Source organism: Zootoca vivipara, chromosome 5, assembly GCF_965207765.1.
Source record: "Zootoca vivipara chromosome 5, rZooViv2.hap1.1, whole genome shotgun sequence".
Taxonomy (NCBI): Eukaryota; Metazoa; Chordata; class Lepidosauria; order Squamata; family Lacertidae; genus Zootoca; species Zootoca vivipara.
In genome coordinates, this window is record NC_142588.1 from 59,133,248 (window position 1) to 59,146,761 (window position 13,514).

The following is a 13,514-nucleotide window of genomic DNA, read 5'->3' on the forward strand; positions in this document are numbered from 1 at the left end:
GCTGTGTTGGTTACTGCGGAATAGGAAACAGGAGGGAGAAATCGGTACTTGAATAGCCGCAAGCCGCTGGCCTTTCAGAGTTCACATTGGCTGGCATTAAAAGCGATTTAGGCTGAACACGCTTTAAGCTGCCTGCATCCCGAATTAAACGCCTTTATGTAAGACTTCCAAACACTGCGCAGCTTCCGGAGGCGTCGTGGAGCCGGAAGTCAAGTACCCAAAAGACAAGGTTGGAGGCAGAGAGCGTTTGCTTTAGTGTCAGGTGATGCCGGAAGTGACGCACTGTTGATGGCCCGGCAGGTGGGAGGAGGACCAATGGCCGCTAGTGGCTTCAGGACGGCGGTTGGGCGGTGAGTAACGGGGTGTTGTGAGGCGAGCGAGCTATTTGGGGGGACGCGCGTCCTCGGCTCTGGCCGCTGTTTCCCGGTGTGGCGGCTGTTAGGCGCGCGGAGGCACCTCCATGGTTTGGCCGGCGGGAGTTTCTCGCAGCATTTCCTTGTGAGAGGGCGCTGCTCTGGGCAGGGGGTCCTGCCGGTTCCTTTGCCCTGCTGGCTAAGGGGACTTTCCTCACCTCTGACACGGATTCCTGGCTACGTGGTGCGGGCAGGACCGCAGCTCAGCGCTGTTGTCTTTGGTGCGCGCAATCTGCACATCCGCGCCACCAGGCGTATCCTCTTCCTCGATATTTGGCAGATGGAAACAGGGACGCGCTTGTAGCAACCCTGTTCTGATTCCCCCAAAATCACTCACTGAAACCCCTTCCCAACATTTCACATGGCTGGATGTTCTTCACCACCACCTGCACACTCCATTCTGCCTTCCATCGATTAGGAACATACGAAGGTGTCTTACACTGGGTCAGACCGTTGGCCCATCTTGTTCAGTATTGTTTGCACTGATTGGCAGCAGCTCCTTAGTCTTTCAGACAGTGGATTTTCTCATCCCTCGCTAGAGATGCTTGTGATTGAACCTGGGACCTTCTGTGTGCCAAACATATGTTTTACCACTTCCCCAAGTCCTTTGCTGCCAAGGAGTGTGGTGCAGTCTCCTTCTTTGGAGGTCTTTAAGCGGAGGCTTGACAGCCATCTGTCAGGAATGCTTTGATGGTGTTTCCTGCTTGGCAGGGGGTTGGACTGGATGGCCCTTGTGGTCTCTTCCAATTCTATGATTCTAGGACAAGTGAATCACTGTTCTTTTGGTAAAGATGCGTTAGGAGATGTGTGGTATGTGTGTGATCCTTGGTAGACTAATAGAATCATAGAGTTGGAAGGGACCCAGTGGATACCATCTATGGCCCACACCTTGCAGCGTCCTGTTGCAGAGTTTACTGCTTGCTACTGCTTGCAAGGGAACTGCCAGTTGTAGCTTTCCACCTGTTACTACAAAGCTGGGCCCTCTGCTATGGTGGAGCCTCCTCTCCATCAGCAGTGCTCCTCTCTGCTGACAGAACCTGGTGGAGTGGCACCTGTGCACCATCCTCTCTCTCCCAGGAATCCGAGAGGGGGGATTGCCTTTTTAGGCTGTAATCAAGGCATAGGCAAACTCTGCCCTTCAGATGTTTTGGGACTACAACTCCCATCATCCCTGACCACTGGTCCTGTGGGAGTTGTAGTCCCAAAACATCTGGAGGGCTGAGTTTGCCTAGGCCTGCTGTAATCCTAAATGCACTTCCCATAGAGTAAGTTCCACTAAACTCAGAGGACTAAATATGCGCAAACTTTGTAATGTGCCTGTTCATAAGCCCCATGGAATACAGTGGAAATAGCAGCATGAGTCTGTGCTGTTAGTTTCTGTTAAATCAACAGTCTTAATTTTTGCAACATGTTCCTGTACAACTGTCTAATAGATAAATTTGATCTTATAGTTTAAGTGTTTCAAGTTCTTCCTTCTAACCTGTTGCATGTAATTGACTGACATAATCTCTATGTGAGTATTCAGCAAGGCAGTCCTATTGTAGTTAGTGATTGTGATTTCAACTCATCTCAACGGCTTTGACAGAAGGATTGTAGATAAGTGTACATATTTTATAATTTTTATCTGTACTTAGGGCCAAATCAAACACCATCGTTTTATGCAGATTTTTTGGGATGTGTGAGATGTTGTCCTTGCCTAGTCAAATGATTTAACATGGTTCCAGATTTAGAGTAGCTCATGTTCTGAATTTTCTTTCACAACACTCTTGTGCTTGATTATGCATATTGTTTTAAGTATGCTGCTACAATCTGCAATGTATTAACTACTTGTTATACTATCAAAAATGAGGATTTGTTTAGGGCTGTCATGTGATTAAATAACACTTGATTAATGAGTGAAATAATGCATTTGTTAAATTTGCATATGCATTAAAACAACAGCTCTGGAAAAAGCAAGCTTTTAACTGATCAAGCTTTTAATTGATTAAATGTTGCAGCTGGTTTTTTCATTTGTAAAGTAGAGCACTGCCAGATAGGTAGGATATAAATTAAATAATACATGGTTGTAACTTGGAAGTGAGTTGCAGAGCTAATTTTTGCACCATCAAGAGAGCTTCTCTATGACCTTCCTTTTCATGTTTGATGCACAGGGGTGCAATAAAAGGGGTTGAAGGATTTACATTCTAGTAACAGTTCCTAGTAAGATATGTTAGAACAAATAAGTTCATTTAAATTTAAATTTGTTTCCTGCCATATCTTTTAGGCTTAAGTATTTGCTCATGGTGTCCTGATCACATGTTACATGCAAACATACATGAAAACACCTGCCATCAATGAAAGCATGCTTATCAATATATTTTCCCCAGGTTTGTGGCCCACCACAGGGTTGTTGTCTTGCACAGCAATGACCTAAGTGGGGAAATAGCAAGCGAACCCAGAATCAGGTTGAAGGTACTGAATAGAGTGTTCATTATAAAACAGAGAGCATTTAGTAGATACTGTACAAATTTGTCTAAAGGTTTTACAGTCTGTGCCCTTTTTTGTACCACCAGCTTAAATGAACTTGTCCTGTGGAGAGATAGGCAGATGGAAGACTTTCTCAATGCTGGCTGCATTGTTACAGAATTCCCTCCCAGGGGATGTGTGTTTCTTTCATTGACTGGTTTTGTTTTCTTCTGCTTTTAATTAATACTGATATTAGTCTATCTAGGTTCTTAATGTTATAATGTTTAAGCATTGCTGTTATTTTACTGCTGATTTTGAAATCAGTTGTTTTTAGATAGTTATTATTGTAAATCTTAGATTTTATTTTTAACCTGTTTTACAATTATTTTATGACCTTTGTATGTTTTGATTATGAGAGAATAAACATCTAAATGAACAAACAGTTAAGAAATAGTATGCATTAGTGAAAATGCCTGATTTGATGTCCATAGTCCAACTTTTAAAAGTTGACAATAATATTTTAATGTTACTGTGATGTTATTTTTGCTTCAAAAATGAATGAATTCTGCAGTCTTACACTAATTTATCAGGAAGTAAACCCTATTAATGTAGCAGTGCCCCATAGTGGTACAACCTTCTGGAATAGTTATGTTTATTTTATTATTATTTATTTTATTATTGTTATTTAATATACTATTTTAAAAATATTTTTCTTCTAAAGTGGATTTAAATTAAAAACAAAAGCAATTAAAGGGAAGTGTCAATAACAATATTAAATCACATTATTGTTTATAATCAAATCTGTTTCAACAAAGTTTGGACAAATGCACTTACTCTGTAAACCTTTCAGAAGCTGTAACTGAGAAGGTGAGAGAATAAACTCTCTTTGGAACAGTTAAATCCCACTTCTCAAGAAATTATTTTCTGCCTTTACTTCAGGCTGCCAGAAAGAAAAATGTTAAATTTAACCATGATTTTATTTAATATTTTTATGCAGTGTTGAGCAAATAAGCAGGTTCATGTAATAGTGCAGAGTTAAGTCCCCCCCCCCCCCATGCTGTGGACTTAAAGCAGGGTGTACTCAATTTTGCATTTGTTTCTTGTAGTATTTTTAAGTTGTCAATCTTGTGCCTAAGCTATGCACCTTAAATGAAGTTTTCCCTCTTGGATTATATATCCAACAAGAACATTCCCTAGAATTTGGCAGGAAACAAACATAGTTTATTTACATAGTGTGATCTCTTTTGTAAATGTCATTAATCACAAAATGTGCATATGTTTGACTCACTGTTTGAATTTTTTTCCAGTGCACTAAAACTCAGATTTTGGGGGATAGCATCAAACAGACCCAATCAGCAGGAATACATGGATAATTGAAGCTTCCAAAAATGAGTCGTGAATTGTTACCCTTCTTCTGGAATCCACAATTTGAGGACAGTAAGTAGTTGTTTTTGCTCTGTCTGGTGTTTTGGAGACGCAACCTGTCAAGTGAACAAACAAACTCAAAAAGGGGGGGGGGAGAAAAATCACTCTGATATTTACTTGATGTCACCCAAAAGGACTTGCTGATAAAGGCTTCTGTATGTTAGGAACATAAGCTTTCCTCTCTTGATATCTTTTAAATATTTATTAGTAGGTTTTAACAGCCATTATGCTTTGTGGAAGAAATTGCAGGTAGCAATCTTGGGCCATTAGAAAACATCCTGGAACAACATTATTAGGATTAACTAAAATTTCTCAAAACAGTGAGCAAGATTTCAGGCTCCCTACATGTTCAGTTAAAAAAAGAAAAAAGATGTTTCAGAACATGACTGGAAAAGCTCCATGATCTACAGGAATTAAGTGTAGATATGATGAGTCTTCATATATTTTTCATAAATCTGCTTCCAAATGGGGCTTCCAAATAATTTTGGCAAGGTCTGGGCAGGCAGAGGTCAAAGAAGAAAAGGGAGGGATGCGATGGGTGAGGAAATTGGTGTTGGATTGCTTATACGAAAGGACTCTTAACTTCCACATATTTGTGGAATCTCATTTAAGTTTCAAAGTTTTAGGCAGCACTCTTACATTCCAAAACTTGTCTTAAGTACAATGACTAGACATTAGTTTTTAACATTTTTCTAAGAATCATAGGGAACCATATTTTGCATTAAATTTCAGGCCCTGAAATAAAACCACTGATTCATAGTATTGAGTTTACAGTCCTTTCTGTTTTTCTCCAATGAAAGTTAAATATATATTTTCTGGCCTCTCTTTGATACCTTTGTGCTCTAAATAGGCCTCTCTTTACATTGCATCTCAAGCAATATTGTATTTCCCCCCAATTTTAATCAGGTTTTTACAAGAAAATCTCTCTTGTCTTTAAAAAATGTAGTGAAAATTCCAATAAGAAATAAACAGTCACTTTCTCCACTGAATACCCTGGAACTGCTGGTCCATTCCTTCAATGTACTTTTATCCATTTCTGTTCAGAACCTTCATCACCCATTCCATCATTATTGATGCTGATCCAGATTTCTAGTGCCAGGGAAGAACAGGCTGTACAGCTGCTACAAGATTTTGTTGTAACTCAGTTGTCCGATAATAGATTCGTTCCAAATGATTCACTATTAAAGTTATCATAGCAAGACTCAGTTTAATGCTCATCATTAGAATTATAGTCTATCACCTATATCTAATAGCATTGAATATATCGAAATCTCCACTAAAGATGGGAAAAATGTATGTGTGATCTGTTTGACATTTTCAATATTTGAATATCTGAAAGACTGTCTCATTCCCTACAGACCCTCTTGGGTGTTAAGATCAGCCCTATGGCTGTGTGATGAAGGGTGGGTAAATTTTGAGTTGATAGCAATAATTAATAATGAATAAAAAGGTAAAGGGACCCCTGACCGTTAAGTCCAGCCGTGGACGACTCGGGTTGCAGCGCTCATATCGCTTTACTGGCCGAGGGAGCCAGCATTTGTCCGCAGACAGCTTCCGGGTCATGTGGCCAGCATGACTAAGCTGCTTCTGGCGAACCAGAGCAGCGCACGGAAATGCTGTTTACCTTCCTGCTGGAGTGGTACCTATTTATCTACTTGCACTTTGACGTGTTTTCGAACTGCTAGGTTGGCAGGAGCAGGGACTGAGCAACGGGAGCTCACGCTGTCACGGGGATTCAAACTGCTGACCTTCTGATCGGCAAGCCCTAGGCTCTGTGGTTAGACCACAGCGCCACCCGCGTCCCTTAATAATGAATACATTTGATAAAATATTTTATTTAACATGCTTGCATTAGATTTAATAGTTTATGTTCCCTCAGAAAGAAAATTGCTTTATTGAAGTTTAATTTTTACTCCACGTTGATAATTCATTGCTATTTATATGTATTTCTTTTTCTCTAGCTTTTAATCTAACTAATACATTTGGTACAGCATTATTTTGTTCTTCCTTGTGCTCTCTTCCACTGAGTTATTATTATTTTTCTGAACCATCTTCCCATTCCTAATTTTTACACAACAAAATGACTGGATCTAAAAATACTGAAAGTTTCTAACAATAGCAATACCCAGCCCCATGTTTGCAACCTCCTCTCTTCCTGTGTTATGAATTTATCATTAATAATCATACCTTATTTTTTGTTGTTTGGGGGAAATGCTCCTAATATGCCGTCCAAATTAAACCTAACAACTATATATGGTTCCACTTTTAAGATTATCTTTAATTTTCTGAATATTCATTTCATAGTTTATTTTATACTGCAATTGTGATAAAGCTTGCACAAGTCTAATCCCAAACATCTAACAGGGTTAGTCTATCAAACAATGTGAGAATTTTGAACTTATCCCCAACAGAAACATGTACTAACAGTGGATCAATCTGTGTACTTTGTAGACAGATATAGTTCCATTCTTCTCAATTAACTATAGAAAATGTACTGGAAAATTCTAAAATTATGTAATCTGTGTACATCATGAAGTTGTAAATCATCCTAAGGATTTTCAAGTCCCATTATATGTGGAGTTAAAGTGCTTAACTTTGGCAGAATCATACCTTTACTGTTAGCTTTATGAAAATATTTAAAAATGATGTTGCTCTATATTGTTAAGTAAAGCATCTGTTCTGAACTAACTAGTAGTTGCAAAAGACATCGTATGTTGAATGCTGTATTTGAACAGAGTAAGTTTTGGGGAAAGGTCTGGCAGGCAGCAACCATTATAGGCGTGTGCCACATATGTGTGCAACTGCAAACATGTGCATTGATCCAAACCCAGAAGTGACCCCAAAACATCACAAAAGGGGGCAGGCAAGGTGGCCCTATGGAGGCCCTGCCAGCATGGAATGTAACCACCCCTACAAATCAGTTGCTGCCTGTACACATAATTAATGCATATTAGACATGATACGGAGAGTGATATATAACTCACAGAAAATTTGTCAAAATGTTACAGCATTGAAATATCTTTATGGTTGTGTTCACATTTATCGCTAAGCCATGATTTGTTCAGTAAATCATCTTAACAAGCATTTTATGGTCTGCTTTTCCAAAGCTTTCTTTTTTTCTAGTTGCTCTTGTCTCATGCATTTGAAGCATAGTCAGCATTTGGGGTTGAGTGCCCAAACAAACTACAGTGGTACCTCGACATCTGAATGCCTCGACTTCCGAAGGTTTCGACTTACAAAGTCGGCAAACCTGGAAGTATTTTCGCTGCGTGCGGGGTCTGTGCATGCGCAAAGCGCAAAATCGCACTTCATGCATGTGCAAAAATGGTCGCATCGACATCTGAAGGTTTCGACTTACGAAGAGTGCCGTGGAACGAATCGCCTTCGTAAGTCAAGGTACCACTGTATAGTTAAAACAGGCCATGGTTCATATGCCAAAAATAAACCATGGGTTCACATAATGGTTTGTTGGTAGAAAAGAACCATGCTTAGTCTGCTGGGCTAGGTTCACATGTTCAAACAAGGCATAGTTCAAATAAAGCATAGACTAACAAAATTATGACTTTTTGTTATGTGTAAATCAGGCCATTGTCTAGCTCCACAACATAGAGTTAACATTTTATAAGACCCGCCCCCCTTGTATGCGGTATATTTAATTAAAAAAACTCTTATAGGGAAAAGGGGAATCTTCATCTTCACTTAGTGGTTGGTTCTAATTACAATAGCTAGTTCTATAGCCAAAATGTATAATGAGGAATATGAGGGACAGTTGTTTGGATTAATAGAAAATATTCTGCTAAATGTGAATTGGCAAGTACCCTTGCTGTTGGAAAACTGTAAGACAATATGCTTTCGAATGATAACGGGCATCCAGAACATAATATGAAGTGCATCTCAGGTTAAAGTTTAAACCAATACTATTACTGCATGCACTAACTTGCTTCTACTAAAACTATACGGTAGCTTGACAGCTTTTCACCTGCAATCCTTCCAGATAAAGATGTTTAGGGTTAAGGTGTACATTTTAATGGATACTGTTGCCACATTTTTATTGAAATAGCTCAGAATTTGACATATTTGAATGCTGAACCTTTTGCTGAGTTGACTAAAAGGAGGCTTAAGATTTCAACCAATTTTCTGTTGGCTCCTGTCTTGTTATTCTGATTTGTTTACCAAGATTAAGCCAGAGTACTCCAGTTTGGATTTACTCTGGCTTAATGTAAACTAGAATCTGAAGTTGGTGTGCAAGGAGAGGACAGGCAAAGGAGGTATGTGGTCGTGAGGTTTGGCCATGCATCATAAATCATAAGCAGTATATGAAACTCTGGACAATTCTCCAGATACAGTATGGCCAGTATTCATCGAATGTGTCTAGTCCCTTTTATACATGTGAATCAGAGCTGTAAAGCAACTGTAAATGGTAATTTAAAATGTAAGCTTCACTTTATAGCTTCTGTTTGTACTATACATGTTTGTGTTACTGAACAGAACAGAGAACTGTGTTCTGCAAAAATTATGACAAAGCATGCATTTGAAAGGGATGTTAAAGTAGTTTATTCTGCAAGGAGGATTTCTCAGCACCCAGGATTTTAATATAGAACTGGCTTTTCACAATTCCCTTTGCCCCAGTTAAGTCAAGAAGTATTACAGCTGTCAAGGGTATCACTATATGTGGGGTTTTTTCAGGCTTCTTCCCCAGCAATAAACTGGGCTGAAACTTCAGTGACAGGAAATTTTTAGAAAACTAATACTGTACGCTATTGCACAATATGCACCTCTCCAATGGTCTGCCACCTTTTTCTTGTAGGCCTTTTCTAGCATGATTCCAGCATATGTTGCTTCAGGCTCTAATTTAGAAAGAAGATGGAATTATAGCTGAAATTCTTCTATAGACTAGTTTTCTACAGTAGTAGGATTGCCAGGTTCCATATGGCATAGAGCTTCTGTGCCTTGAATAGAAGCAAGAATTACATATTACCTTTAGGCAACTGTAGCTCTAGCTGCCACAGTGTGCTCTAGTTCATAGTTATATAAAGAGGTTATATAAACAGGGATTTATATATAAAAACGGAAAGTTGCAAAATGAAGCACAGATCAAAATGCAGAGTTGCTTAGACTGTGGCAGTCACAATTAAGGTTACTAGATTTTGAAAATGAAAGGCCAACTATGTCTCAAATAATTGGCTAGAAGAGAGAATTTTGGCAAATTCACTTTTCTCACTGTAGATCTGTAGTGGGGGGGGGGACTACAGATAGTAACATTTTCAACTGCTGGACACAGGGTCCCAGTTTGTATTTGGCAACATTAATATCATTGGCTGTGTTTGAACTGCTAAACCTTAGTTTAGTATTACGTGAATGAGCCTCAGACATGTCATCTTCACCTTTTCCTCTTCTACTCTGGGGTGACTTTTGCTTCTCTTTTTAACCACAGCTTAGTGTCCTATCCAAACCCAAGCAAACTATGACTTGCCATAAAACAAGCAAGCATTCACAGACAGAAATTTGCAGCTTGTCCACACCTCTGTCACTCAGGAGCTAAGTCATGGTTTGGCTTAGTTTTAATGTCCAAACCTGGGGTTGTAGTTTGCCCCACTCAAACAGACAAGGAGTGGTACGTCAAGAACATGCCTTGGTTACTGCACTTGGTTTGTTGGGAGTAAGGCAAATCACAAGCCCAAGTTCAAATGTAACTCACCAAATCATGGCTTAGCTCTAAAAAGTGAGGGAGGAGTGACCTAGTTTCAGTTTTCTCCCTGTGAACCAGCGTACTTGCTTGGTTTGGGATGATGGCCAAAGCTTCCCTACCCTTGAGTTAGGTGCTGTGATGAGACTGCCCGCTATTTTTAATATTTGCTTCCCTTTCTCATATTAACGTGTGTCATAGGACACAAGTTTGATGCGATTCAGTGGGAATTCTGAGTAAACATGCCTGCAATTGGGCTGTTAACCTACATGGGGAACATTTCTAGTAGGACAGACAAATTTAAATATACTTAGAAATGCTTATCAACAGATTTTCAGATTAAGAGTTTACTTGCTGGTGAAGACCAAAGTCCAGCATTATGTTTCCACCAGTGGCTGGCCAGATGCCTTTGGAAGCGCACACACAGGTCATGATAATGGCTTTTGTCTGTTGCATGTCACCAGCGTACTGCAAAGTATATTGCCACTTGAACATGAAAACTACCATGAGTAATAATTCTCTCTTCACTTATGTTTGTCTAGACCATTTTAAGAAACCAGTAAAATGATTTGTAAGGAGAAAAGAGTTGTGAAGCAGGTGTGTGTGTGCATTCTGCATGCTGGATTCAAGCAAAATCCATAGTGTAATCTTATTTTCCTTAAGGAATATGTCATTGGTTGCTAACTAAACTCTATGCTAGGCCTGGGTCAATACATTGCCCAGGACCAGTTTGGGAGCCGGAGTGTGATGCCGCCTTCACCCGGCGGTATATCATGGATAGGGCTTGTCTGTACCTGACTCCCTCCATGCGCCTGTCCAAACCCAAGCAAACTATGGCTATGAATTGTGTGGGTAGCATGGTGGAGCCTAACTACTGCAATACAAGCACTGAGCAGAGAAAAGAGCGGAAAGCTCTCACACAAGGAAGTAAAAATCCTGGGCTTACCTTGTGTTCTTTGATCTATCTCTTAAGTGTGTTGAATTCAACCTTTTGAGTACTTAGAGATAAGCCCTTATCAACCAACAGTTAAAATAACAAACCCTCCCACCTTGCTGAGTTGGACAGAAACTCCCCAAGGCTAGAGTAAATGTGTACAAATGTTATACCAGTCAGCCTTGATGGGGACAAAGTTTACACACTGAAGAGATCCACTGCAACAAAAGTTTTGCATTGTTTTATGTAGCCTAAGGCAGTTTAAAGTGAGTATTTTAAATTAAAATACCTAGTTTTTAACTCAATAGATTTAAATAGAGTGAGATCCAGTTCCTGCTAGCAAATGATGCACATTAAAGTAATCTGTAAATACACATACTGTAATGACTTCTGTGGAGGGCAAAAGAGGTGAGTGAGTGGGTTTTCCTATTGTCTGCTGTGAGTGAGAAAAGTGTCTCATGCACTCTGATAATTCAATGTGCCATAACTAGCAATGGGCCCATAGTAGAAAGAATAAATATTGACAGTACAAGCTTTAAATTTTTATTTTCTTGAAAAAATAGCAAATGTTTTATAAAGCTGTTGAACTTTTTCTTCCCAGTGGTTGGACACCTGTTTTATAGAACTTTTCAGTCATTTTATTTATGAACATTTATATTTGTAATCAGTGCTTTTTTCTGGGGGGGCACAGGGGTACACATACCTCTAAACATTTTGTGAATCTAAGTTTGGCCTTCTTGAGGGGCAGTATTTTGATATGAGTAGGAAAATGAGAGCACCCCTAAACATTTTTTTAGAAGCACTGTTTATAATGAACCATTCCGAAATCCCCCGCACTGTGAATATAGTTTTCTTTGTTCAAGACACTTGTATATGATATTCTTATTCTCAGTTATATTTTAGTTGGTTCCTTATTTCAAATAATAAAATACTGGATTCCTAATTTAATGTTAAGCACACACCTCTCCAGCTGGAATGAAAGCAAACTCATTCACCTGTCACCTAATTGTTTTTCTCTCTATATGTCATTGAGTTTCAATTGTCTATACATTTATACATGTTAAACTTTTGGATGGGTGGATCTGTTTTTGTCTGAGCGCAATTTACTATCTTTTAAAGGAAGGCACTTTGAAATATTGTATTTGTTGGTAAATACACTATTTTGAGAAGTTCTGATAACTTTTTTTTTTACTTTGTAGTCAGAACTTGGGATTTTACAGACCTAAATATTAAGGATTGCCTAACCACTAAAAAGAAGGTTGCTCTAGGTCTGGAATGTACCTTATCATTCCTGAGTTGCAGCATTCCTCTGATGTGAAATAGAGTCCTACATGTTTTGATTTTGTCAGGACAGTTGATAAGTTCATTGATGGAGCCTAAAGCAGGTATCAAGTTTTGAAGAATGCCCTAGATTGGTAAAATACAAGAAGAAGTTAGTGTGTACTGATGGACCGCTCTATAAATTGACCTGGGTGTCTCCAGAGGTGATGGCAGAGCTGAAACCTGACACTGCATTTTCAAGAATCTGATTATGATTTGGTTCATATGTAATGTGGACCTAAACCATGGGTTAGCACAAGCACACAGGCTCCCTAAAGGCAGATTGTGGTTGTTTTGCTTCTCCTCTGGCCCTGCTGTTGCAGTACTGTGAGCTAAACAATGATTTCATGTAGCATATTGCCGGAACCCGGGCTTATACTTTTTGTGCTCCAGATAAACCATGAACTGGGTTACAGCAAGATTAGGGGAGCAACAAAGCAGCCACAGTCTCCTCTCTGGGAACTTGCATATTCCTACTAAGTCATGGTTTCACATGCAAACTGGGACTATAAGTCCTTAATTCAAAATATGGTGATGGTTTGGTAGTCATAAAGATACTGGTTCAGTTCAGATGTAATACTAATTGTTTGGTGTTTCATGAGGAAGTCTTGGGCTTGTGTACCCCCTTTTCTTGCCTTTTCCTTCTTCTGTACACACTCTGTATACACTATTTTTGACAGAACTAGGAAGTACAGGAAGGAATTTGAGGGAGGAGGGAGTGTATGATCCCAAGTTTTGTTGTGTGGTTCCAAACTATGGCTTGGAATTATGTTTGAATAGAGCCAGTGAGACTCTGAGGTTGTACATTTCATATAGCTTCATGAGGACAAGGTTTCTTAAAATATATTTACTAGTTTACAATATATAAAATCTTATATAACGTAAACATTATAGTTATATTTTGTTGAATTTCATATTTTTGTATTTAGGGAATCCCTTGGATTCAGTTCTCTTTGGAAGACCATGTGAAAAGTATATGCAGAGCCTGGTGCAATTCAAGCCAATACTTTCTTTAAAAAAATCTTATTAGTCTTGTTTTATTTGGCTATTTTCAGATAGAAGAATCCAGTGTTGGAATGTCTTACTCTTGCTCTTTGAAGCTGCACTGAGTGTCAGCTTGGTTTATCTACCTTGAAGAGCAAATCAATGCACAGCTTGAAGAGAGGGCATGGGACATTGCTGGGACTGGAACAATGATCAGGTACCAGAATGAACCTTAGATTTAGAATGGAAATAATATTAATAAGTGAGAATTAGAGTAGCTTTCTTTTTCAACATAACAACATGTGAA

General features: G+C 39.1%; 1 protein-coding gene across 9 annotated transcripts in view; it reads left to right on the plus strand.

Annotated features, from left to right (window-relative positions):
- Positions 1–241: 241 nt before the first annotated feature.
- Positions 242–13,514, plus strand: part of MAP3K13 (mitogen-activated protein kinase kinase kinase 13) — a 43,230-nt gene continuing 29,957 nt past the window's right edge. For 3 of the 9 annotated variants that reach the window (XM_088669732.1, XM_088669731.1, XM_088669736.1), the window contains exons 1-3: positions 242–350; positions 4,166–4,295; positions 13,279–13,424. The gene's annotated coding sequence lies outside the window, so the exon portion shown is untranslated. Of the gene's footprint in view, positions 351–1,996; positions 3,055–4,165; positions 4,296–11,082; positions 11,170–13,278; positions 13,425–13,514 lie in introns of those variants that run through there. The other 6 variants (XM_088669737.1, XM_035132504.3, XM_088669733.1 and 3 more) reach the window with 5 other exon arrangements.